We start from the raw sequence: 23,922 nt of genomic DNA on the forward strand, positions 1-23,922 counted from the left end.
ATACAGGTGTGTTGTGATAGTGTTTGGGTATGCATCCTCAACCAAATCTCATAGTGAAATGTAATCCCCACTGTTGGAGGTAGGGCCTCGTCGGAGATAATTGGATCACGGGGGTAGATTTCTCATAAATGGTTTACCACCATCTCTCTTGGTACTGTTCTCATGATGGTGAGTGAGTTCTCATGAGGTCCGTTTGTTTAAAAGTGTGTACCACCTCACCCCTTGCTATCTTACTCCTGCTTTCACCATGTGATGTGCAAACTCCTGCTTCACCTTCTGCCATGATTGTAACCTTCTAGAGGCCTCCCCAGAAGCAGATGCTTTCTGTACAGCCTGCAGAACCATGAACCAATTAAACCTCTTTTCTTATAAATTACCCAGTCTCAAATATCTCTTTATAGCAATGCCAGAATGGCCTAAAACATGATGTCTCATAGTGTCTTACGTATCATAATAGATTATTTCCATCAGTAGCAGAGTAGAATGGTTATAAACTCAGGCTCTGACTCGGTGCAGTGGCTCACACCTATAATCCCTGCACGTTGGGAGGCCAAGGCAGGAGAATCACTTGAGGCCAGGAAATTGAGACCAGGCTGGGCAACTTAGTGAGAACCCATGTCTACAAAAAATAAAAATAAAAAATTAGTCTGGATGGTGGTACACTTCCATAGTCCTAGATATTCAGAAGGAAGGCTGAGAAGGGAAGAGTGTTTGAGCCCAGGATTTCAAGCCTGCAGTGAGCTATGATTGTGCTACTATACTTCAGCCTGGGTAACAGAGTGAGACCCTGTCTCTTTAAAAACAAACTAACTCAGATTCTGAAATCCAACTGCTGGGGTTTGAATCCCAGCCTCTTCACTTACTAGCTTTGTTGTGTTAGGCAAGTTGCTTATCCTCTCAAAGTTGCAATTTCCTCATCTTTAATGGGGAAATATTAATAGTATCTATCTTGTTAGCATGCCATAGAGATTAAATGAAATGTTGGTAAATCATCATTTTTCTCAAACTTACTCAGTGAAATAGTAGTGAATTATCATAAAAGCAACATTCTAGTTACAGGATAACCTGGAAGAGGAATTAAGAGCTTTTGAATATCTAGTATGTACCATAGCTATTCTAGGCACAAGTCATAGAGTAGTGAAAAAACTTATGTTATCATGGTGTTTACACATCTGCATTCATATAGCATTGATACAACATTTGGGTGCTTTATAGTAATAAATCTGAAAACTAGCTCAGTGTTGTGGCCAAAGTAATAGTTTTTAAATTTTCTTTTTTCTATTCATTCCTTACAACTAGAGCAAGATGTGTCAGGTGTATCATACATTTCCAACCATTGTCATGTAAAGAGGACACTTTAAATTTTCAGTAAATCTCATAGTGATGGTTATAAATGATAGGATAAATTCCACTTCAAAATAATTACAAATATTTTCTGTAAATTCAGTGGATTATTGTGAGATTTATATTTTGAATACATTACAGAATATCATTAGTAGGTTATATTTATAGAGTATTACCTGCCTACCTGTGCCTTCTAATTAATGTTACATTTTAACAGAAGAAAGATATTTCTAGTAGTGAAGGTCAGTGTAAGTGAGGAACCATATTATTACAACACAGAAATCTGTAAGCACAATGAAAAACAGTCAAAGAACATGCACCAAAAATTAAATCCAGTGGAAAATATGGCAATCATTTTAATTTACTAAAGCAAGCACCTACACAAAGCAAGAACACAGAGCAGAGATACAAATGCTCTAGAATAGAGCTCAGGAAAGTAGTGTAAGAAGAAAAATAAATGGAAATAAATGTGGAATTAGAGAGACAAAGGAGAATCAACATTGCTAAAAATACAGTAAGGGTCATAAAAAGTGACCAAAATAAAATAGCTAAAGATTTTTCAAGGATTAGATAGCAAATTTCAGGTATAGAAGAGACGACTGGCACAGGAGATCCCCAGAATGCATAAATTGAGTCCCAAGTGTTGGTTAGAAAAAAGTGATGTTTGGTTTGCAGCCTAATGAGCTAGAACTTGCCTGTGCCACCCTGATATGCAAAAGTCCCACAGTGTTGGAAGTGCAGGTCTGTTACTCAGGGGAGAGATGAATGCTACTTCACTATTACATTTGTTTTTACATTCAGAGAGTGGCACAGCAAAATAACTTGCATGTCTGGCTGGTGATAATTCCATCCATTATAACCACTAATACTCACAGGTAAAGAATGAATCTTCATCTTGCTTGCTTGCTATGTTATTTTTCTCTAACTATTCAATTAATATTTTATTACATACAATAGTAGTGACAGAGATAATTCAGATGGATAGCATTCCCAGAATGTTCACAAACATCCTCTAAATAAAGCTTTTGTCACCTTAGAGCATAAAATGCCTGCCTAGAGCAATTACATGACAAATACAACTTTCACATACTGACATCTTCCCTTCCTGTGCACTGGAGAGGGCATAATGGGAACCAAACGACCAAAGGCCAAGGAACAGGACAGAAAAGGCAGGCACAGAAGGGCTTGAGCTAATAGCCAGACATAAGTGACCTTTACTCCATGATGCTGACATCCATTTAATATAGGCCTCTGAAAATTGCTAGCAGTTTGATATGGGATTTTAGAAGTAATATGTTTTAAAACTTAACTAATCCCTTGTTTTTAATTTAATTTTTTATGTGTGTGTAACAAAGTCAAGCTACATTAATTAGGTTAAATTTCATGACCACACATTTTATGCAAGGAAATCAGGACAATGGAAAACATTTTTCTCTTTAACTTTCTAAAATACATGGATTAAGGACCGAAAAAGCAGCCACTTGGGTTTGGACACTGCCAGTTTATTTTAGTATATAATTTGTCCTTTGAGGCATGGTGAAACATTTATGATTTCAAGAACTAGGGCAACTAAGGGTAGAAAAGTGGAAATGGCTCTTTATTTATTTATGTGCATGCTCTGATTGAAAGACATGTAGAGCAGAATTTGAGAACCTGTGGTCTAACACCATACTATCTGATTTTGGATCCTGGCTCTAACTCTTACTATTTATATGACCTTGTGTAAGGCAGTTAATATCTCTGTACCTCCATTTCCTCATCTGTCAAATTAAGAATGATCATGAGTCTATTTTGGTGACAATTAATTCTCATAAATCACTCATAACAGTACTCAGCACATAACATGCACTCAATTAACTTTAACTCTCATTAATTGCATCTTTACAAGCAATCAGAAAATTATACTTTCTTACTGAAAAATACAATCTTAGGTATCATTGACAGTGTACCAAAAATTCAGTTGAAGAATAATTATATTTCTTATAGTTCAAATATAACACTTGTGAGAGTTTCTGTACCCTCTGAGGGGTGACAAGCACATGAAACTCTCCTGAGTAGGGGGTAAGCGTAGATAAAATTGCATGAAAAGTTTTCCTTTATAACATGCATACATTATCATACATTATTATATTTAAATCTCTCAGCAACACAATGAAATAAACAGATATTACTATCTCTGATGTGCATTGAATTGTGTCCCTCTAAAAAATGATATGTTGAAATTCTCACCCTCATTACCTCAGAACATGAACTTATTTGGATGTAGAGTCATTTAAGATGTAATTAGTTAAGATGAAGCCATCCTGGAGCAGGGTGGGCCCCTAACCCAGTGTGACTAGTATCCTTATAAGAAGATGGTTATGTGAAGATGGAGATACCTAGGAAGAACACTGTGTCACTACAAAGGCAGAGGTTGAAGTTATGCTGCTCCAAGCAAAAAAATGACTAAGATTGCCAGTAAACCACCAGAAACTAGAAAGAGGCAGGGCAAGATTCCTCTCCAGGCTTTAGAGGGAGCGTGGCCCTCCAGAGGGAGCAGACTTCATAATTCTAGTCCCTAGAATTGTGAGACAATAAATTTATGTCATTTTATTTATTTATTTATTTTTTTTTTTTTTGAGACGGAGTCTCGCTCTGTCGCCCAGGCTGGAGTGCAGTGGCGGGATCTCAGCTCACTCACTGCAAGCTCCGCCTCCCGGGTTCACGCTATTCTCCTGCCTCAGCCTCCCGAGTAGCTGGGACTACAGGCGCCCGCCACCACGCCCGGCTAGTTTTTTGTATTTTTTTTAGTTGAGACGGGGTTTCACCGTGTTAGCCAGGCTGGTCTCGATCTCCTGACCTCATGATCCGCCCGTCTCGGCCTCCCAAAGTGCTGGGATTACAGGCTTGAGCCACCGCGCCCGGCCTTATGTCGTTTTAAACTACCCAATCTGTGGCACTTTGTTACCACATCCCTAGGAAACAAAAATAATTCTCTTTTCACAGATAAGGAAACTCAGGGCTAGAGAGTAAGATCACATAACTCGTAGGTAAAGGAAACCATTTCTGGATTCAAAGCACAACTTTTTCTATTGGGACACGTTGTCTCTTTCCATCTTTCCTTCACACACTGTTCACTCCAGCCATGCTCTTCAAATAACCCTTCCTCAAACATGTCAGGCATGGACCCTCTTTATCTTTGGTCATAGGGAAAAAATGTATATTTATTGACTGGCTCCCCCATGCCAGGCAACTCACTGGCCAATTTTCATATGCAATATTATCTCAGTCTTGCATATGAAATGAATTTTCTGCCATTTTTCCTGCATGAAAATCCTCATTCTTCAACTGCCAAGTCAAATTCTCCAAATCCATCAAGTTTTCCATCTATGTTGTCAGAATTATTTTTTTCTGTTTATTTCTGTTGATCTCTAATTATTTACTATTATTCCATTTATCTCTAATTTTTGTTTGTAGGTGATGCACAGTCTGTAGCAATCTGTCAATTTCACTGAATTTTAAGATCTTTAGAGACAGGGACAGAAATGTAAGCCCTTTAAGGAACCACAGACGAAGTCACTAAAATTTTTACTTAGACTACACAATCTGAAATGTAGCTTTTCCTGATTTACATATGCCATATGCAATCTTTGTCCTATTTTCCAAGCCAAAAATTGATCAGCAGGCTGTTAAGAACAGAAGAAAGAGGGAAAACTTCCCTGATGATATATGAGGCCTGAACGTTTATTAGTTTTTGTTATTGTTTTTGTGTTTAAATTGATTCTCCATTTACTGTACTGTTGACCTCTGTTCCTCAATCTTATACCTTCTGTTCAATATGAAATTTCACTGAATATTTAGACATCCAAAACTGAGAGCTCACTCAGTTTCAACACAATAAAATGGTGAGATAAAAGCTTAAACTTTTATGAAATAAAAGTCAAAAGTTGTATTTTAGAACACGGTTTCAGAAAATAATAATAACAATATAGGAAATCAAAGGAAAATCAAAATCTGAATGATTTAGTTAAAATTGTATTGAAGCAGTTTGTTTTCGGCAATATTGTTCCCTCTGAAGAAACTGTGGGAGGTGGGTATTAGGTCATTCTTGCATTGCTATAAAGAAATAACTGAAACCGGGTGATTTATAAAGAAAAGATGTTTAATTGGCTCACAGTGCTACAGGCTGTACAGGAAGCATAGTCCTGGCATCTGCTTGGCTTCTGATGAGGCTTCAGGAAGCTTATAATCATGGTGCAAGGCAAAGGGAGAGAAGGTGTCTCACATGGCAGAAGCGGAAGCAAGAAAGAGAGGGTGGGGGAGGAGATGTCTCATTTCACTACCACCAGATCATGTGAGAACCCACACGTATTGCAAAGACAGCACCCAGCCAAGAGGGATCCACCCCCATGACTCAAACGCCTCCCACAAGACCCCACCTCCAATAGTAGGGATTATAATTGAACATGAGATTTGGGCAGGGATAAATATCCAAACTATATCAGAGAGTCTTCATAATTTGAATTCTGTAAATTTCATTTCTTGTTCATAATTTTTCCATAAAATTTATGCTAAAAAAATTCTTAATATCCACACACACTTAACACATTAGGCCAGTGGCTGGCACAAACCATGACTTATCATATTAAGCCGAGTCAGGCTGATCTCACTGCTGCTTCAAGGTACGCATATAATGCAGCAGAACTACTGCACATTGCAGATGAGCTAGTCTCTGCTGCGCTCACCACGCAGGTTCCCAGAACCGGGAAAATCCTTTTGCTGTAGAACAATTTGCATTACAAAGAGATGCTAATACCTAAAGCCTAAATGGAACTGAAATGCTTAGCTTTAAGCCAGGCTATGCCTTTGTAGACGTAGGGTTATTTTAACTCTTGTAGCATCTTTCTTCAGAGTAATGAGGAACTTGACAAAGAATATAATTTCATGACTAGTATACAATAATAATCAAGATAAAGTTTAAATGACAGGCAGAAGGTATATAGCTAGGAGTGATGCCTAATGCCTACCCCAGAGGAAATCAGAGTGGCTCTTTGAGTCAAAGGATGTGAAGTTTCTTTTACCCAAGACCTTTCTGTTTTCTTTCAGTTTGGTTTAACAGAATCATGAGGGGGGGAAATATGAGAGGAAATTAAACACTCACTATAAATGTTTATGCTTATGCAGGTCAGTGTCACCAAGTAGGTTGCAAAGTCTTAGGAGAGAAACTTGTTTTCATTACCTTTATGTGCCTGTAACACTTAGCATAATGTATGAAAAATGGTAGGGTGCCCAGGGAATGCATGGATTTTTCTACCCAAATTTTCCTTTTACCATATATATTCATGTGCTTCTTCAACTATATGTTCATGTAATTTTACTTAAATTTTGTTTTGCTTTGGTAATTAAGTAACTAATTAAAACAAAGTATGGTGAATTGGAGTTTAATTATCCTTGTGGTATATTTTAATATCTTCTTAACATACTAATAGTATAATGACAGTTAAGAAAGTGAAACCATCTGGAAAAAGAAGATAGTCACAAAAGTATATAATAAAAATTAATTTTCTTATGGGAATGTGTAATATTTGCAAGGAAATTATTTGCAAGGACTGAGTAGAGTGTAAATGTTGAAAAAATGTATTTTTGGTTATTACTCTTTCTGCTGTCTTTAATACAATTGATGCTTCTGAACATTTCTTCTTCTATCATGTTGCAAGTACTGAGTTCTTTTCAGTATATATTTATAGCCTCTTCCAATGTTTTCTGCTATTTTAGAATGATAGTGGTACCAGGCAATATATTAACTCTCTTAGTTCAATCCCATTTCATATTTCCCCATTAATCTTGTTCAGGATTTCTGTCAGGATCTTCTCAAATGCATTGTGATAAAGCAGGATTCATATCACTGCTTACAAAACTTCATTTGGAATCACAGTTATTTGTTGGCAGATTCATGTATGTCTCCCAGCGGATTTAACCAGAGCTAGTTTTGACTTATGGAACACAGCTTGAATTACAGAAGCCACTATTTACAGACCGAAGAGGTGGATTTCTTTTTTTTATTTTTTTTTTTCTTCTCTTGTCATAAACACCCAATTTCTTTTACAAGAACAGGCAAGAATTCTGTGGTTAGGTTCTTGTGGAAAAAAAATAAGGTAATAAGTCAAAAACAGAAGAAAAAATACAGAAAATGAGGGGGGAAACCTGGGTAAGAGGCTTGAAGAACTGCTGATGGGAACTCAAGAAAGCAGGTGGTGGAAAGGACATTTTGCAGAATCAAGTGGATACAACTGATGAAAAGAGTGGTGTAGCACTCTCCCAAGATATTGTGGTTACTGCTATCTTATCTGAAACATAATAAATAAATCTAAAATTAAATGTTTCTAAGTCTTGACATAATGAACAAAGTATAATAAGATCTATGATATTGCAATGGGGACTGACAGTGGAGTTTGATGCCCCAGATAATTATTGACTTCTACATGGTTTAAATCTAAAGGAGGTTTTTGAGATGGGATTTTTTATTATTTTAATTAATGCATGTTTCATGGACTGAATTGTATCCCCCTCCAAATTCATATATTGTAACCCTAACCCCCCTGTACATCAGAATATAACTGTATTTGGAGATGATCCTTTCAAGATAAGATTAAGGTAAATTAAGCCATTAGTGTGGGCCCTAATCCAATTTGACTGATGCCCTTATACAAAGGGAATTTGGACATACAGAGACACCAGTGGTGTGTGTGCACAAAGAAGAGACCATGTGAGGATTCAGAGAGAAGGTGGCCATCTGCTAGCCAAGGAGAGAGGCCCCAGAAGAAACCAAACCTGCTGACAGCCTGATCTTGGACTTCTAATCTCCAGAACTGTGAAAAAGAAATCTCTGCTGTTTAAGTCATCCAGGCTGTGGTGTTTTGTTATGGCAGCCTTAGCAGACCAATAGAGTAGGCATATAGTTTTAAAAGTCAAACAGTTCAGCTAGGCTTAAGAATATCCCACAGCCTCTGGTTCCACCCCCTGTTCATCCCAATTCTCACTCTCAATCACTTTCAGCTGTTTTCGTTGTTTCTCATGGTGTATACTTCCTTATTCTCAAATAGCATTTTATACTATTTCTTAATTTTTTATTAAACAATATCTGACTTCCTACCATGGAAGATGAAGATTTAGCTCCCCAACAGCTTATTCCACTATTACAAAACACACCCACCTACGCGTGTTGCTTCCCCAATATTCACAATAGAGTTGCATCACAATATTTGGTGTTCTCATTTCTATGCCTCTTTAAATATTATTTATAGTTGAGCCATGTAGAACAACATGATTATATTTGTACCATATATTGTTCTCCCTGGAGTTAATAATTGCCTCACAGAATGTGCATAAATAGCTTTGTGCAGTGGCAGTATCATAGCCAATGAGGTTTATCTGAAGCACGATTATTACTAATTGAAAACAGAATGTGCATAAATAACAAGTCAGTTATTCCTCCAGGAAGATCTCCCAAGGAATCAAGGGTAGCCTTATCTTTGAAATATCTCCGCAGTCATCTGTGGGGTACATAATCTACAGCTGGAGATACTTGAGGCTTTTCATTTTGTGCCCAGTATAAGATGGCAGATGTGTTGCCATGGCCAGTATAATGATGCCTCCAGGGAGCAATGGTAGCCATCCAGGAGATACAGGCTTGATCAGACTTTGATTCCAATCAGTCTCATCAGAGAATGGTCTTCTCTCCATTGTTAGTCACTAAGGCCAGTGAGCAACTCAGAAACTTCAATCAACAGCCACAATTTGTTTACCCTATTTACGGTCTCAAAGATGGATAACATTACTCTTCCAGTCTGTAGTTTTCCAAGTGTCAAACCAAAAAGCTAGGCCAATGGAAATCACCCAAGAATCAGTAGAACTATAACAAGATGTATCAAGGGGAATATTAGCCAAGACTATGAGAACAGCCTTGAGTTCTGTCCACTGAGCCAAGTGGCCACATTCAGTTTTGATGTTGCATGACTGGCACTTCACATGTACAGCTGCAGCAGTCAAGGGGACATCACTGGGTTTCAGCCCAGCCGAAATATTATTGAGCCAGGCCTAGGCATTTATGGGAACTGCTGTGAACTGGGCATCCTGCTGAGCCAGCGATGTGGTTCAGGCAATGGAGTGCCTCCTTTTTACCTAAAGCTGAGATGCTGCTGGGTTCAGGCCAGCTACCTTCTTGAATAAGCATTTCTATCTAACAATTGAGGCTTGCTGGGCTTTTTCACCTTTTAACACAATTGAGTCCAAGTTGACTTACCCCAAAATGGAGACGTTAGGCCAGCCACAAGGCTTCTATGCCTCAGACATTCAGTTTTAACAAGAATACAGTAATTTACAAAAGCATGTACCTGGTATCTGCATCTAAGAGACAAAGAATTCCAAACCCCTTAGGGATGCCTCTCGGCGAAGGCTGTCTCCCTTTGCCAGAGGATCCAATTGGCAAAATCATCAGTCGCAGTCATTTAGCTCAAGGGGTAGTTAGGTTTGGGAGAAATGTTAAAGGTACTAACACCTCTCTATTTGTGGCTCTTCTGAATTGGGAGATCCCTTATGGTATTTAAGAACATTCCTAGTACAGACATACAATACCAATTATATATTCTGCGTGGAAGCCGCAAAAATAGTACGTTAAATTCTCCTAAAGAAACTGACTCACAGCACCACTTTAGCTTCCCTTTCCATGGTGAATTCCATCCAAACCCCCTAGTTGAATTTGGATGTCCCCTCTCCTAAACAGGACCAGATGGGCTGGTGGGCCCCGTATCCAACAAAGCCTTAAACATTTGATTCCCTTGCCTCCCTAGCAAACTCAGACGTGTGTGTATAACCTTCAGTTCCCCTTGAGGACAAGCTGGCTTCAGCCCTGCCCCTAAACATCTTTCTCCTTAAAGCAGCTGAAATTGGGGTAGCATGGGATGGAGGGGATATGGAGTCGGGAGAGAGGGGTTGCAGGGAGAAAGGGGTTCTATGCCATGAAAACAAAGCATTGCTTCACTTTTCATTTCAATCTATGCAGCCACTAGACTTGTAGACTTCTTTGGGTCAGTTTCTTATTCGCCATGGGACACCTGCGTCTGCATTACGAGCCAAATCCAGGGCAGTAAGAGCCTAACAACTAGTCAATGCCTCACCTGTGGTTTCCAATTGGAACTTGTCTGTCTTAGGGACAACTATCCAAGAGGGCCAAAGCTTCCATATAGCAGCCAATATTCACTGCAAAAATATTCTTAGATGTTTTATTGTCTTCTCTGAATGGATCCAGGTTTGTCATGATAGATTGCAGGAGAAGCTGAGCCTTTAGATAGCGTTGCTGTTGACATTCATCTTTAACAAGAATTTCATGCTTCTCTCATTTTCCAAGCAAATCAGACTAAATTCTTACAATTCATTTGGTTTTGGAAGTAACATATTTCTCTCCTTTCTCACTCAGTGAGGGTATGCGATTCTGGAACTGTTTTCTGATAGGGAAAAACCTCTGCCTACCCAGAATTCATCTTCATAATACTTTTTACAATTGGGCAGACCTGAGATTGAACACCAAATTATCAAGGAAGTCTCCTGTGTGAAACAGAGTTAACAACTAGGGCACTATATTGGCAGCTGTCTTTGATCCTATTTCCTATTCTTTGGTCAGCAACCACCACCCCAATTCCTTCTCATTAATAGGCAATAAAGTGGAGAACCTTGTATAGCCTGGTTGACATATAGTTTAGTCAACATCTTTGTTATTGATTCCTATGGATGTTTTCTCCAAATTCTATTAATCAACTTGTGAGACCTTCATCCTTCCTCATCCAGAAAGTCCTACCTCTCACCATTCCAGCAACATTGCCAAATTGTCAAGAACTTTTATGGATCTGAGACTTTACACTACTGACAAGCTAACAAGTTATCCTGGCTCCTGCTCTAAATCATAAAGTGAAAATGGTTTCCAGGCTTGGAGAATTCCATAGTTTCTACTTGAAACCTGAGCAGTTTCCAAAAGTATTTATTCAGACTAAGAATGAAGCAAATATTGTCAACGTAAAATAATATTTGTTATATATGATACAATATCAATATCAGTGACATTACTTTAGTGGAGATTTGTAAATTATGTTGCTGATTCATTACTATTAAGCGGCATAGAAAATATTTAGAAGGAAAAAAATCAGTAAATTGGAGGAATAACCTGAAGTTGAATTTCTATTTCAAAAAATTTTCTCATGTTAAATAAACTTATCTTAAAATAAATCTTCATTTTGGAGTTTTACTAAAATGTTCTATAATTTTATTTTACAGTCAGAGGATGACAGAAAAGAGAATGGTGTGGATATTCTGGTACCACCATCGTTCATAAAAGGAAAAGATAATGAGATCTAAAAAAAACTGTCAAAATTTTCTTCCATTCATCAGTGCTGCAGAGCTAGAGAAGAAATAGAGCTACGCAGTATAACTGCTGATTATTTTATGATTTCATCACCAAAAGAACAGAAATTAATGGGGATACCAAATAGGGAAAATATGCATTTGTTACGTCTCCTTACATTTTATTATACTGTATAAATATTTTTAAATCAACAACTGCTGGTTAAGTCAATAGACTATCAACTAAATTTGCTTTTTTATGTATGCCAGGATAAAATAATTAATCAGATTCTGTCAAAAACTTGACATGTTTCTGGTATAAAGTAGGATTTTAGTGCACAATATTTAAAAACCATGTGGCAAGCACTTTTTATGTGTAATGCTTTCTTAAGATACTATCAGAGGGAACAGGGCAGCTTTTTCAGTAGAATTTTTATTGCCATACTATTTTTAGTCATTAAAGATAGGTCCACAAGATCTTATTCCAATCTGACAACTGACATCACAAATGTGAATTAAATCAGTTTAGTCGTTTTTAAATGCAGCTGAAGGGGAACAGTTCTGGATATTTCAAACATATTACTGTTTCTCTTTCACAAAATTTAATTTGTTTCTTAACTGAACTAGTGCCTCTGGGTGTTTGTAGAGGGAAAATAAAACCTCCAAGACTGTTTTGTTCTGTATAAAAGCCGCTGTGCTCAGAATAAACCCAGAAAGACATTTAAAGGTGAACAAATGACATACAAGCATACATTTCTTATGATGCAGTAGAAACTGTAGTTGGCACATTAACCATCACTACCCCTGTATGTGGTATGTACCCAGATAATTCCATATGTTGGAAATGCTACCGAGGCAGCATTGGCAGTTCCTACCTGAGACAGCTAATACAGGGTATTATCTGAGACTGCCAACATGGATGAAAATTATACTTTGGAAAGTTTGCACTTAGTCACAATGCAAAATGAGGACAGATTTAAACATGACATTTTGCCAGTCAGGAGACTTTCTAGAAGATGAAAGACTGGTGAAATAAATCCCAGTGTTTTCATAAAAAGAAATAAAATAAAAGAGTATGAGACTTTCAGAATTTCACTCTTTGTGAGGTCTGGGATCTGATTTTCCATACATGGTGTAACAAAATTTTCAGGAGGCAGTAATACAATTACTGAGAAATGGGTTATCTGAAATCCTCATAGCCTTATATCTTTGAGGACTACTTCTTGTTCCAGGGGTGTCCCAAGATATAATTTTTGACATGAGTTTCCTATGTTCAGCTACTTAAAGCGCTCCAAATGTTCAGAGACAATTTTCAGCCTTACCAGAAAGAATGGCTTGCTGATATTAAAAATTAAAAACTTGAAAATGGAGAAGAGAGATAGAGTTCCCAGTATTTCCAGACAGACTTGCAACAGGCAAAGGGGCTGGTTATAGAATCATCTAACAATAATAGCTGCTATTTATTGTGTGCTATATCCAGTGATGTACACACAAACATACACACACACACACACAGACTGATAATCTCTAATTCTTAGCAGATCCTATTATAACCCTTTTACAGATGAGAATAATGAGGCTCATTAAGACTTAGTAATTTGCAGAAGACCATCTAATCCATAAGGCAGAGAGCCTTGAACTGAGGGTATGTCTAAAATGAGGAAATGAAACATCAAGTCCCTTCTGAGTTGACACCCCAACTTCCTGGCAATGCAAGAGCAATGACCAGCTCTTTAGCAGGAGTTACGTGGAGTCAAGAGAAGAAGTGCCTCCTAATGCTTCATCTTCTTACTCAGCCAGTCTGCCACAAATTGAGGAGACTTCAGCGGATGGCTGTGGAATGATTTTAATTACCACCCTATCTGCCAGTGACAACAGTGGCAAGGACTGCTAGCTTCCAGGAACAGCCATTGCAATTGTGTTTGTGGAAAGTGAAGGGACTTTGCCAGGAAGTTTAAATTTAAACATGATCAGCTACTCACAGAGAGTTAGTCCTAGTGCCAGAGGGACCACTTAAAGTGGCCCAGCTATAAGAAGACATATTCCCCCACACTATGTTGACATATACTAACAGAGGTGCTGATATCTGTCTGGGGAGAGGTTTGCAGAAAGGGAGAAATGCATGTGATCCATTGGGACTGGTTTCACTTTCTGTAGATGACCGAAGTTGAAGAGAGAGAAGCAGAAAGCTATTTTATCCATATATAAGTTTAAAATTATAGACTCAAGGAAAGACAGACATAGGGAGTGCTGAGTTGGGCAGGCATGTGAATGAACGTGAATTGGAGAATGAGAAGATGTGCAGAAGAGAGGTGGAAAAGTAAAAAAATAGAAGCCTGCAGAAAATTATTTTGATGACTATAAAACAAAACTAACAGACTGATAGACCTGGCTAAAACCAAAAGCAGTTCATAAATCTGATATTGAAAGGATTGAAAGGACATTTTCAAAATACTACTTTGATTCTCTATTACCTGCTGCTTGAAACTCAAACCCTTTAGCTTAACATTGAAGATCTTCCAGTGCTCTTGACAAATTCACCATTCCGTATGCTGAGAATTTCACTAGTAAGTTTTCTAAATGGGCAGTGAGGTGACAGACTTGTGTTTTAGAAATATCACTGACAGCATTATGGATTATTGATGGAATAAAATAGGAACCATAGGCAGGGTGACTACTTGGGAAACTAGTGCAGTGGCTTAGTCTCAAAGATGATGAGGATATGAACTAAAATAGTGAAAGTGGACGTGAGAATTGTGCCGGACTTGGATTTCAAAATACCAACTAAAATTTATTCAAGTTTATTCAAATACAGAATAGTTTGTCTCAAGGCTATTTATGTAGAACCTGGAGGCTCCACTTAAGATGAAGACTTGGGAGGAGAAAGACAGACTTTTCTCTGCTGGCTGGCTCATAGCCCCCATAGAGTTGATGGTGGCACTAGCCATGTAGATGATAAGCTAGATCTCCGCAGATTTTCTGGTCTTATACACAGGTGAGCAGATAGTAGGTGGTCTATTTATGAAATTTCAAAGTGGAAGAAATGCTTGAAGCTTCTCAGTCATGGATTCTATTCCTTGCTTGAAGTTTTATCTACTCAATTGGACATAGGCATAACACATAAAAGGATAGGCAGAAGCCTGGCTTAAGAGACCTATTCTCCACCCAGGCAAAGGGCCTGTTTGACTCATCTCTGGGGCCTTCCTTTCCACTTTTCTATTGTTTCTCCCACTGCCTTAACAGATAGTTTTGCTGAATATTGCAGAGAATTATTTTGAAAACCATTTCAACCAAAAGTGTACATGTCACTTTTAGCTAGTGATCTTATCTGTCTTTATCTTAGACTCCTAAGAGAGGTGAATTGTGTAAATACACACACACACACACACACACACACACACTTTTTTATCTATCAACCATGCCAAATGTGGTAACTTTAAAAAGCATTTATTATTTCTAATGACTTTTTGTGATGACTTGACTCAGCTGAGCAGTTCTGTCCTGTAATGATGGCTGGGTTTATAGTCATTTGGGTACTTGACTGGGATAGAATGTCCAAGATGGTTCATTCATATGACTGGCAAGTTGGTGTCAGCTCTCGGCTGGTATCTCCACTGGGTCTATTAACCAATATTTCTTTTTTCTCCTCCTTGTGGCTTTCTTGAACCATGACATCTAGGTTCCAAGAAGGAGTGTTTCAAAGGATAAGTTCCAGTATGCAAGCACTTAGCAAATCTTCAATTGCATCTGTCTTAGCTCCACCTCATTGGTCAAGACTAGCCACAAGGCCAGTGCAGATTAAGGGGAAAGGAAATAAGCTCCACCTCATGACATCAGGATTAGCATGAGCATATGGGAAAAGGACACTGTTGGGGGCTATCTTTGGAGACACGTTACTAAATACACACACAACACTCATTTGTATGCAGTGTTAAAATGTGCGTTTAAAATGAATACAAAAATCCTTCCTGTGTTACAATATTCATACGTAACAATCCATGCTCAGAATATTGTCCCGTACTCATCAAGTAAAGGGAGAAACATTATAAAGTGTCATGGGTATTAAAGTGAGTGCCTCTGATAAATTGTGAATTGTCCACAGACTCTTCTGTATTGTAGGAAATCAAGGAATGAGCAACCATTGAGATAGGGGAGCAAGTGGTGGAGCTTTTGGGAGGGTTGCAGTGCTCAGCTCTGCAGGTTATGCTCCACATAGCATTGGCTTCTTCTGAGATGCCATTGTATGAATGACACCCTTCAGAGTTGTGCAGTGCAAAAACATCCACCATATCCCTGGCTCTGTACTTTCTAAATTGGGACACTGAGTAAATAGCAATGTAAAACTCAGGAGAAGTAAGCATAGCAGGGAAGACAGTGAATTCCACTTTGGACATGCTGGATTGGAGGGGCCTGTGCAACTTCCAGACTTAGGTATGTGATGGATAGTAGGATAGGAAATGTTGATTTGGAGCCCAGTAAGCCTGGGGAATCAATGAGATCATCAAAGCAAAACAGATTTGGGAAGAAGAAGAGCCTGAAACAATAACCTGGCAATGTATGCAACAGAAAAGTGGGCTCCAGTAGAGCATTCTGAGAAAGAGCAATCAGAAAGCCACAGCAACTTGACATATATCTGCTGGAAAGAGACAGAGCAGTAAAAACTAATTCCTTAAAATGAATGCAAAGATGTCTGCTTAACACAGGGGTGATTAACTTTCTATCACTGTCTTTACACAAGCTCTCTGAGGGTCTCCCAGAGAGAAGGTGTTAATGGATGGAAAAGCTGCTTTTTCCTTCTCACTTTCTCCCTGCTGTGGAGCATCTAGGATGACCTTAAATAATGATTAAGTTTGCCTTGTGTAGTGCTTTACAGTTTACAGAGCATGTTCACTTACTTTATCTAATTTGTTCTCTACTGCGACCCTCTGAAGTACGCAGGGCTGGTATTAGTATCTTCATTTTACAGATGAGCAAACTGAAGCCGAGAGAAGTGATTATTCCAGAGTGGAACTGTCCTCTGACTCCCAATTCAGTTCTGTTTCCACTGAGCCGCTCAATTATATTAAAGATCAAGTCCTTGCTTTTCATTTGTCCATGGAGATACCTAGGTTATCTAAATTTTAAGGAGTTTTCTGTCTTAAAGTTTCTTCTCAGCCTTAGCAGAGAAGATGTGGCAGAAGCTGGGACTCAAGGGTGGCTGACATTGTCCTTCGTCATTTTTTTGTGACTGTATTCCAACCCCCCTCTTTTGGGGTACAGCTTTCAGAATATATGGTATTTTTTTCTCAAACAATGAAAAAAGGTAATTGGTGATCTCTGCCTTGAGTAATGCTATTGAGCAAATCTTACAAGTATGAAATTGAACATGCTTTTTTATTGATAGACATATCTCTCGTTATCTTTTAAATCTCAAATTTATGTCATTGTAAATCATATTTTTTTAAATTTATCATTACTGTTTCCTTCAAATTCCCACATCTTTTGGCAACCCCCTCTTTCAGCACTCCCTTATCAGAATTTTATTCTGAGAGCTACCACTTCTTCACGCTGTATTTCTATTCAGTTTTCCTTTCTTGTCACGCGTACAACAGATCTTTACTGGATGCTTACCAGGTGTGAGAAACCATATAAGTTTTTGGGTTACAATAGGGTTATTATCCAAAAATAACCAGTGCTAATATTTGATGAACATTATTTCACCTATCTCCCTCCCTCTCTGTCTCATATGTACACATGTAGATATAAGCACATTCTTATTCTATATCTTAGTCCTTCCATCTCTTTGTAACATCTAAATTATTCAACACAATTATTAACCTGATAAATCAATCTGTACAAATAAACTGGAAGATTTATAGATGATATAGATATAGATACAGACAGATATAGATCGTAGGATGGAAATAATTCTGCAAAAGTGAGTTCAAAAAATAATGCTATTTTTATACATAAAATAAATAATTATTCTACCTGAATTTATTAGAAGAAAAGGAAACTGGAACAAAAAGTTAAACAACTGATGAACTTCAAATAAATTCCAACAAAATATATTTCCCACAAGAATCCTTCACTATTAAGGAAAGAAAACTATAAATAATACTAAGAGGCCAGAGTCATTATAGTTGCTTTTGTTTTAGTCTTAACTACATGTTTCTATTTTTTAAAGTGTAGATTGGCTATGTGCTGTCAAAAGTGTGAAATAGAGAGCCCTTACATTTTCTCCTACCTATCCACAACCATATTCCAGTCCTGTTACCTTATTATTTCTACATGTTCAATACATGTTATATTCATATTGTTTTTCTCTAGTCATAGTTTCTGGCTGAGTCTCAACTGTTTATTTTAATGAAATCAATGTTCACCAACAATCATTTTACTATGCCTTTCCAGAATACTTTATTTTAATTCATTTGCTGATTATTTGGATTATGTCAAGACAGTCAATGTAAAGAATGGTTGTTATAAAATGTGTTAATTGCCATGACTTTAGAAATACACAAAATTATGTGCTGCCAGGGACATCTAAGAATAAGTTGTAATTAGATAAAACGAGAGAATGGGCAAAGGAGCTGACACAGTTCCAGAAGTTGTTCTCTTTACGTCTCCACACTCAAGTACATAGAGATACATAAAGAAAGATATCCCTACTCCATATCTCAATCCTTTCATCTCTTTTTAATGTCAAAATTACTGAAGATAATGAGTACTCATATGGTAAGTTAACCCGTGCAAGTGTAATAGAAGCTCAATGAAAAGTATTTAAGGTCTTATAGGACTTGGATCCCAAATTATTGCATGCCATTCATACATCTGTCCCCGTGCATTACAAAGCTAAATTCCATGCTAAAATCAGCCCAGACATTACATGAGTACAGCCTCACTAAACAGAGTGTCACTTGGCAGCATGCTGCTACATTTTGACTCCACTAATTAAGTGTGTTTTTGGAGAACCATGCTAGCATTCTCTGTGGGAAGCATACTGGCATTTGAAGGATAAGAGGACAGAAAAGGTCTTAAGTGAATCAAAGAAGTTATGGAAAATGTGGCTTTCACCAGAAATATGCAATAAAACATAGAGTTATTTAAAGAAGCTTTCAGACGTAAGTATTACTGTCCTGCTACAAAAAATACTTTTTTTTTTTTTTTTTTTTTTTTTTTTGCTATCATGCTGTGTGGCATGAGCCGATAAGTTCAGTTCCCTGTGGGTTCAAGCAGACATCTAGGCCTAGAGCATGCCTGCAGCAAGTTGATGTACTAACAAAGAGAAAACCTATTTAGGCTGACTGTTTAAATGTCAGCCTGCTGCAAATAGTCTTCAATAAATTTTAACATCACCCTAGTAAATATAGTTCATTAGTATAGTGTATCTGATTCAAGAGTTTCAATCAATATATGTACAAGATCAGGGAATAAGTAAGACTTTTGATTTCTTATATTTTGTTATAAATACAAAGTAAGCCCTACTTTTGAGAAATGTAAATATTAAGTTGAAATTCCCAAAGAGCTGAAATATGTTATTCTTTATTCCATGTTTCTTGTTACTTATTCAATAATTTATTTTAATATTTTATTTAATGTTACTATTAAATTTTATAGTTAATTATTTAAAAATTGAAACTGTACAAAGAAAAATGTATTATATTGCCAGCTTGTAAGTAGATAATTTTCTTCATCAGTTAAAATATTCTATGACCAGATGCACAAAATATGATTTATACATGAGTGGTACAACCATCGAATGGCATAGTCTTTACTAATACATTTATACAATATTATAAATTTTACAAAGGTCCAAATCTGTGAAAAGACAGCTAGATGTGATATGATTTATATTTAAACTATACCATACCATGGTTTGCTATCTTATCCTGTATTATAATAAATAACAAATTAAGCTGTGAATGCAACAGTAGGCATAATCAAATGGTGTTGAAATAACAGCCATGTGCACCTAAGATCTGCAAAGCCATGGATTGTGTGTGTGTGTGTGTGTGTGTGTGTGTGTGTGTGTGTGTGTCTTTTCTTTTTCTTTTTTTTCTTTTTATCATTTAAAGTCATGGATTCATATTAAACGATTATCTCACTAAAATTTGTGATTCATTAGCAATTTGGCTAGGAGGATTAGCAGGTAATACATATTAAACTACATTATTCTTTCACGGTTTTTAATCAACATGAAAAAGAGTGAAGGTCTTTTGAAAAAGCAGAGACTTCTGGTGTTAGTTAAGAGAGTGGTGTCATTAAAATGGAGAGCTAGAAATAAAGTGGGTCACAAGAAAATGAATTTAGCAGATATACACTAGTCATTTGAGAAATCTGGTTTAAAAAAGGAGAAAATAAGACAATAATTAATTGGATAAGAAAAAGAAAAAAGTGTATCATGATGGAGGGTCTTACAATGTTTGAGGATAAAAGCTAAAAGCTAATAAAGATTTGGAACATCATGGAGAAGGAGGAGATAAAAGTAATAACAAAAATGTATTGTGAATTAATAAAATTTCAGTTCGCTAATTGCTTCCTTCTCTTTTCTCCAGTAAAGACAGGCCCCTAAGCTAGTAGAAATAGGCTCTTAGAAAAAGAAAAGAAAATAGTCATAAAAGCATGGGAATCTTAAAATATCAATTATCTTGTATTCCTTTCTCCCTTCTCCCATCAGACCCAAATCATAGAACAAGAGGAGAAGGAACAGGAAAGTACTGGGTGCTGACTTGCTCTACTTGACTCACTTATCTTGCTCGGGAGGCAAAAGGAGGGAAATAATATTGGCACCACCTTATTTAATTTCAATGTGAAGGCTATCCGTAGAGATGCTTTCATTTTGGGGTGGCTTACTTGAAGGTTTTAGCCATTCCACTGGGTGATACAGTAATATGAGGAGCATAGCCTAGCTGATAGGTGGAGCTCTAATCCTTACCATCATGCCATCTGCCCTCTGTATATTCTTTTTGTTCCTGCCTGGACAGGGTTTCTTCCTTCTCTTATGGACACTTTCCTCCCCTTAGGCTTCAACCTCAGCACACTTGTAGATAATACTATCTGTACCATCATATTAAGTAAATTCTCAAACTTTATTTTCCACAATAATCACATGGAGAGCTTGTAAGCTCCACATCCAAAGATTCTGATTCAATAAATCTGGTACAGAGCCCAGAGATGTTCTTTTTAACAAGCACACTAGATGATTCTGATGTAGATGATTTAAAAGCCACACTTTGAGAAATAGTCTTAAATGATATTGTGCAGGGATTTACTATAGGTGTATATTTCTTCTAATACTGATAGCTTTGATTTTATATTTAATGTGTATGCTAACCCAAACAACACTTTTATAGTAGTCTTGACCTAGCAGCAGATATTAGTCCATTCTCACACTGCTATAAAGAAATACCCAAGACTGAGTAATTTACAAAGGAAGAGGTTTGATTGACTCACAGTTCTGCATGGCTGGGGAGGCCTCAGGAAACTTTCAATCATAGCAGAAGGGGAAGCAGGCACATCTTACATGATGACAGGCAAGAGAGAGAAGCATTCGTGAAGGAGGAACTGTCAAACACGTATAAAACTATCAGATCTCATTAGAACTCACTCACTAGGAGAAGAATAGCATGAGGGAAAGAAGCACCCTCATGATCCAATCACTTCCCACCTGATCCCTCCTTCGACAAGTGGAGATAATGGGGATTACAATTCGAGATGAGATTTGGGTGGAGACACAGCCAAACCCTATCACAGTAGGATGATCCAAGAGTTAAAATTAGTGCTTCCTCATTAGTGAGAATGTACCCACTATATCTTAGAACCACACTGAGTCTTTATGTGCTGGATCCAAGACCACAGCTGGAGTCAATGATACTGGAAAAAAAGGAAGCATACCTGGTCCCTTCATTACTGAAGAAAGAATAAGGAGCACAGTGTGGATTCAAGTGTTCTGTGGTGCTGCAGATAAAGGAGGTAGATCTTTCCAGAGGTTCTTCATTTTCTCAGTGAAGTGGAACAATGAGGCCAACTGCTGAAGGTGAGATTAGTACAGGAAGGGGAGAGTAGATTTGGAAATCAGAAGGCAAAGGAGAAACACTGTGTAGAACTGAATGAGGATTTAATGAGGTTATTTCATACTACTATAAAGTAAGTTCTCTCAGTGTGAAGAATTGTTTAAAACAAGAATTCCTGAATTTTGCATGATTTTTAAAAATTCTATTATTATATTTATTGTTTTTATCAATTAAGACAAAAATATTGAAAATACGTATTGGCATATTACAGTTACCAAATAAGAGCTATTATTGTGTCTTGTAGTGCTAGGAGAGAAAACATGACAGAATGAGGAATTCTATTTCTATTACACTTATCTTTCCAATACACTCCTAATGGGACTAAAGAAATAACACCCACTCTGCTCCTCTTATTTGAACACACTTTATTTAGATTGGTTTCAAAATTATTGACCTATTTTTGACTATTTTCAGATTTATACTAAGGTTTTGATCATTAAAATAAACTTTGATAAAAAGCTGATTACAATGCTCAATAAAAGAAGATAAAGGTAAAAAAGAATTATTTAAGACTAGCATTATTTTCTAATAAAGATAAAGTCACCTAATCAAATAATTATGGTTCTCTTTCTGTAAGTTCAAATGTTTTATTTTAAATTAAAACATGGAAATTCCATTTCTGCAAATTAAGCAGTAACATCAGCCTTTTTCTACATGATGATGTAGCATGTGTGTTTTATTTCATTCTGTATAGAGTAATGGAGTTTCTTCTGCTGTGGGGCTTGCAGACCCAGCCCACTACTTTATAGTTAAACACATTATACTCTCATGGCTCCCAGGTAAATGCCTTACTGCAGAGTTCTGGTTCTGATCCTACAGAATGATCTAAGGAAACTGTATTAAATTATATGTTTTAAAACAATTTGACCAACATTTGAAAAGTTATTCCAGGTAATATTACTATATTTGCAATTGCTCTTATTTCCTTTGATTAGTAGGTTAAAATTCCTAAGGACTTTTGTTTATTTTTTAAGCAATAAGTCTTTCTTTCCATAAATTGAACTAAAATTTTCTGCCATTATAAACTCTTGGACACTTTTCTCATAGACGGTATTTAAAATCTTCAATAACCAATTTACTACCAACAAAATTGGTTACATTGGCTCAACAGATGCAGAAGAGCTGACACCCATTTGACTGTTAAAGGAGTCTAATCTGCCTGAGGCAGGATTGCTACCTCACAAGTCAACTCAGGGAACTACTGCACTGAAGAAGATGCTGCCTCTCTCTTGGAGGCAGTATTAGTCACAGCATAGTGACTAATGACACACTCTGAAACCTGACCACTCCGTGAAACTGGCATGCAAGCTCCTGCTAACACTGCTTACTTCTTTGAGAATTTCTCTGGATCTTACCACCCACTCTACTTCTTCAACTTCCTCAGTGTCTTCATTGCCCTCCACCTGTTTAGAAGGACAGGGCCCTCATCCTACCCCATCCATGCATGCACGGGCCCCCTCTAGCTTTCTTTCTACTGCCAAGACTGAGTTCCCTTCCTTTCTGACATTATGAAAACATACATTATACGACAGTTTCTATTAACTCTAGAAAATGAGGCAGGGTATTGTTGCTGGACTTTCGCAGTAGTGCATCTGGAGCGCTCAAATTCCATGTAATACTTTCCACTTTGTATGGAAGTTTATGTACCTGTTTATGTACCTGTCATCTTTCTCGCTATTGAGTAGGATACCTCCTGCCTCCCTTGATGTAGTGTGAGCTGTTCATAGGCAGAGACCACTTTTACTCCTCTTTGCATGTCTAAATCTCTGATATGCCTTCCATTATATTTACTGAAATAATGAGCACCAAGGAAATACTATTCTCTCAATCCTCATTTCTATTCTGACAGTGACTTCCTTTTTTTTTTTTTTTTTAACCTTTTTTAGGTCGTGTAATCACTATCTCATTTTATTTTGCTATAAAATAGAAAAACGTTATTCTTCCTTACAAAACACACATTTCTATGTGATGTTTTATCAAAATCTTATATAAGCACAGCCAATAATTTCTGATAATTAATGGATTAAGGGTTAAAAATAAGAACCCCAGCCCGTGAGCCGAGATCGCACCACCGCACTCCAGCCTGGGCAACAGAGCAAGACTCCATCTCAAAAAAACAAACAAAAAAAGAAGAACCTCAAATTACACACTTAAT

The 23,922-nt window shown here is 37.2% G+C and overlaps 1 protein-coding gene and 1 pseudogene across 10 annotated transcripts in view; both read left to right on the forward strand.

Annotated features, from left to right (window-relative positions):
- GRIA4 (glutamate ionotropic receptor AMPA type subunit 4) overlaps positions 1–23,922 on the forward strand; it is a 372,300-nt gene that overhangs the window by 208,198 nt on the left and 140,180 nt on the right. The gene's annotated exons all lie outside the window — the stretch shown is intronic.
- On the forward strand, positions 8,715–8,872 carry LOC123568994 (U4 spliceosomal RNA; annotated as a pseudogene).

The sequence above is a fragment of the Macaca fascicularis genome, chromosome 14 (assembly GCF_037993035.2).
Source record: "Macaca fascicularis isolate 582-1 chromosome 14, T2T-MFA8v1.1".
Lineage (NCBI taxonomy): Eukaryota > Metazoa > Chordata > Mammalia > Primates > Cercopithecidae > Macaca > Macaca fascicularis.